Source organism: Octopus bimaculoides, chromosome 7 (assembly GCF_001194135.2).
Source record: "Octopus bimaculoides isolate UCB-OBI-ISO-001 chromosome 7, ASM119413v2, whole genome shotgun sequence".
Taxonomy (NCBI): Eukaryota; Metazoa; Mollusca; class Cephalopoda; order Octopoda; family Octopodidae; genus Octopus; species Octopus bimaculoides.
The window spans coordinates 15,411,373-15,416,150 of NC_068987.1; the positions used below are offsets into that span (position 1 = coordinate 15,411,373).

General features: G+C 36.4%; 1 long non-coding RNA gene across 1 annotated transcript; it reads right to left on the reverse strand.

Moving 5' to 3' along the window:
• Positions 1–228: 228 nt before the first annotated feature.
• On the reverse strand, positions 229–2,172 carry LOC128248289 (uncharacterized). Its single transcript, XR_008264525.1, has 3 exons — positions 1,714–2,172; positions 1,371–1,619; positions 229–1,118 (listed from the first exon to the last, which is right to left on the reverse strand). It is a non-coding gene; the product is annotated as an uncharacterized LOC128248289 (long non-coding RNA).
• Between the last annotated feature and the right edge of the window lie 2,606 nt (positions 2,173–4,778).

Here is a 4,778-nt window from a genome sequence, read left to right on the forward strand (position 1 = left end):
CTCTGCCAGATCAGATTGGAGCTTGATGCAGCCAGTCCTCAGTCAAATCGTCCAGCCCATGCTAGCATGGAAAGCGGATGTTAAACGATGATGATGATGATGATAATGATGATATATATATATATATACATATACACAGACATTTTTATACATATATGATTTTATATATATATATCTATATATATATATATATATATATGTGCACACACACGTTTATATATATATATATGTATATATATATACAGACACACACACACACACACATACACATGCAAATCATTTCTGTATGTATGTATATGCATATCCAGAGTGTTCAGGCTAAATATGACAGTCTGCCTAAAAGGTAAAGAAAACATAATATCCCATCCAAAAATGAAAGTTTTTTTGTTTTTTTTAAATCAAAAAATATCAACTAGATTATGACTGGGAGATAACAATTTACTCAAAGATGTCACTTCCAGCTTCCACCAATTCCAGAACCTTTGCACATGCATTCTTCACTGTATCCTTGGGATGATCTACAAACACCCCTTTCATCTTGGCCACCAGCTCAGCTTTGGTGTTGAAGGCAGAATGGTTGATGTCTTTCTCAACCATACCCACCACATCATAAACCATGGGATTACAATCAGGGGAATTAGGAGGCCGGAAAATGGTGTAGTCATAGAAGTCCCCTGACGACCACTTCTGACTTTTTACAGAGTTATGGCAAAGAGCTGAATCCTACTGCCGTACATATGGTCTTCCAACTCTTTCCAGACAGGGTTTCACTACAGTTTTCAGCTGCTTCACATAGCTGTTTGAGGTTGGCTTAAGGCCCTGTTCATCAGTCGTTGGTTGAATTCCAGCATGCAGACACAACCAGAACACCTGCTGTGTCCCTTCCTGCTTTCCACTGCTTCATAGTCTCTGTTGCAGCTGTCCATGTCACATCTCGCAGCCTTTGCAGCATTCACAGAGCTTTGAGCAGCGGTCATGATGTCAGAATTTTGATAACTCTTTTCCAATGTTCAGATGGTTTCCAGTCCCCACTGTGTTAGCTAACTTTTTCTCATCTACAAATTTAATCCTTATGCTCTTCAATGCTGTTGACTGTTCACCAATACATAAAGCTGTTCCTGAAAAAAGGAGACATAAAAATCGTCAAATTTAAGCTGAAAACCTTGGGGGCAGGGGGGCAGTTTATTACTCCATATTCTAAATTATTACTGACAGACAGAGATACAGGAAGACATGTATAATATATTTAGATATATATATCTGCATGTTCACATATTTGTCTATGTGAATTAGTCAATTATATCGAAAGAAATATTGAAGTCTAGAATTTAAAAAAATTTCATTAGAGAAAGAAGAGTGATACATATGACCTTTGTTTGCTGGGCTTCCGTCTCTGGTCAAGGAAGTGGAAGAAGAAATCTTAATTCATGGGTCATCTTTCCACCAGAGAATATGTTTGAATGCCTACAATGGTGTAGATTTTGCTAAAAGCTCTTTATGACCAGAGGAGGGTGAAAAACGTCTACTCAAGAACAGTTGCATTCTATCTGTCAGGCTTCCATATATTTCAGAGATGTACTTGCCTGGAAAGTGGTTTGCTCTCAGACCATGTGTTAAAACTAAAACCAATTACAAATATGGGAAACACACATTAGTCATTCAAAAATACACAACAACTATTAACTTCAATTAAGCATTTGTGTTTTTGATTACCTTAACATGTGTCCTCTGCACTGTAATTGTTCCTTGTAAACATTTGCCATCAACACATTCACCACTCCTCGCAAAGCTTGAGTCAGCTTGAGGTTATGGCAGAAAACACTTGCCCAAGGTGAAGTGTCATGCATTGGAATCAAACACATATCTGCATGTTTACATTGCAAACTACTTAACCAGTTCTTAGCCATGCCTGCATCCTATAAGTAGTTAAGTTTGTATCTAAGTATAAATCAGTTAAATGTTTATTGACAGCTTAGGTCAAAAACTAATAATGTATTACTGTAAATTCTTTTACCAGAATTTACTGCTATTGCTTCTCATCTTTCATTCTTTTATTCTTTCATTCTTTTCTCGATCTATTTCTCTTGTTATTCTTTTATTTATTTTCCTTCGTAATTTTAGCTTTCTGCATAGTTTTCTTTTCTTGGATATTTAAGGAAGAAAAAAAGGAAACTGTTTTGCAAAAGTAACAATAACAGAAGCAATGGTGGGGGTGGCAGCAGTGGTTTCTTGTATTTGCCATGGGGGCATCGAATGAAGGGGACATTAAAATGACGGGTTATGATTTGAGTGAAGAAAAAAATAGTGGAAGGAAATGACAGGAAAAGTATATTTAGTATACAGAATATATGAATACAGGGATGATGCAGTCCTTTTTCTCCTCCTCGTCCTCTTTCATTAGTAAGCTGGGCAAAGGACTTAACAACATTTTGTCCATCTTTACATTCTAAGTTCAAATTCTTCCAAGGTTAACTTGGCTTTTCATCCTTTTGGGATTGATAAAATAAGTACCAGTCGAACCTTGGGGTCAATGTAATCGACTAGCTTCCTCCCCCAAATTTGCTGGCCTTGTGCCAAAATTTGAAGTTATTATTAAGCTGGTGTTTGGAACATAAATTAACATGGAATTTTGATGGAAGGTTTTAATTCAGATCACTTCAAAAGTTTGTATCATAGAAATAGGAGAAGCTAGGAATCCAGGTAAAAGAGTCACTGGAAAAAAGTCACGGTAATAAAGTCACAGGGGTTTTGTCCTAGGAAGGTTTTGTCTGGATCCCATGAATTAATTGTGGCTTTTTTTCCTGTGAATTTATTACCAGCCACCATAAATTAATTATGACTTTTTCTCCTAGCCAAAATTGTAACTTTATTACTGTGACTTTTTTCCCTGTGACTTTATTACCGGTCACCATTTCAGGCAGGTTGGAATCAAAAGGGTTAAATATCACATGATATTTTGTCCATTCTGTCTTAATTCTGCTATCCACTTTTCTGTATATTTCACTGCTTTTCAATGCTTTTCAAATATTGCAAAAAAAAAAAAAACATTGGTTCCTGAGAAGTAAAATCAATAATTTTTTTCTTTCATTTTGTGTGGCTGTCAGAAGAAAAAGAGATTAATAATATTTTTATTTTAGTAAGGCAGTCTTTGTGAGTGTGTGTGTGTGTGTGTTTGCGAGGTAATCAAACAAATCATAACTTCCCTGATGTTCCTGCGAACTCAGGTAAAACTCCGAAGAACCAAGAGACTGGTTTGACCACGATAAAAATATTGGCTGTGTGATAAGAAGCTTGCTTTCCAGCCATATAGTTCTGGGTTCAGTCCCACTGAATGGCACCTTGAGCAAGTGTCTTCTACTATAGCCTCAGGCTGACCAAAGCCTTGTGAGTAGATTTGGTAGATAGAAACTGAAAGAAGTCAATCATATAAATGTGTGTGTGTGTGTGTGTGTGTGTGTGTGTGCCTCTGTGTCTGTGTTTGTCCTCCACCACTACATGACAATTTGGTATTGGTGTGTTTACATCCCTGTAACTTAGCAGTTCAGCAAAAGAGGGTGATAGAATAAATACCAGACTTAAAAAAAAAAGATAAGCACTGGGGTCGATTCATTCAACTAAAAATTCTTCAAAGCGGTGCTCCTGCATGGTCACGGTCTAATGACTAAAACAAGTAAAAGATAAAAGATATATATATATATATCATCATCATCATCATCATCATTTTAATATCCACATTTCTATGTTCATGTGAGTCAGACAAAATTTTGGGAAGACTTTCTATGGCTGGATACACTTCCTGTCACCAACCCTCATCTGTTTCCAAGCAAAATAATATTTTCCTATAACCAGGCAAAAGACAGCACTTGCCAGTTGGTGACATTTGTTTACAACTACCATCCAATGTCAAAGCAAAGACACAGTAACACACACACACTCACACACACACACACACACATACACACACACACACACACAAACACGCATGCATGTGCACACACAAACACACACCCCACTTTTGAGAGGTGGAACTTAGCTGCAAAAGGTTACACAAAACTGTCCTAGAATGTTACTTATAACAACTAGTTGTTTTTTTTTGGAGGGGAAGGGGATGGGGAAGTACACAAACACATAGCGAAGGACTGTCAATACTGAACTATAAGTTGTTTTTTTTTTTAAATAATTTTCTTTTTATTAATTATTTGCTAAGTAGTTTTTAATAACCATTGAAAATATGTGTCAGTTACTTGAAATTTGTGGAAATAATATTGTTCTTGTATCTGAACATACACGCACACACATATATAAGTGTGTGTGCGTATGTGTGTGTGTGTGTATACCATCAAAATCAAGATATATGCCAGTGTTTTATAGGCTTAAATGTCAAACTCATTAACCAGTCATATGATCATATTTTTGTATTTTTGCACACACACACACACATACACACACATACTCACACACACATACACACACATACACATACACACACACACATACACACACATGCGCATACACACACACGCACACACACAGACACACACACACACACACACTTGAATACATACATGTATATTTAAAGGTTCTGAGACCTTATACAACAACCACATTTTTGCTGCTTTGCCATTCAAAGTTTGAAATTGACTGGAATAATCATCATCTTCCATTTATTTAGAATTCTTCACAATAATACTTTTGTATTTTCTTTGCCAACAGAAGCAGCTGTCATAGAAATCATGGCTGCTGCGGCCACAACTGTTGTTGTTGTTGTTGTTGGTGGT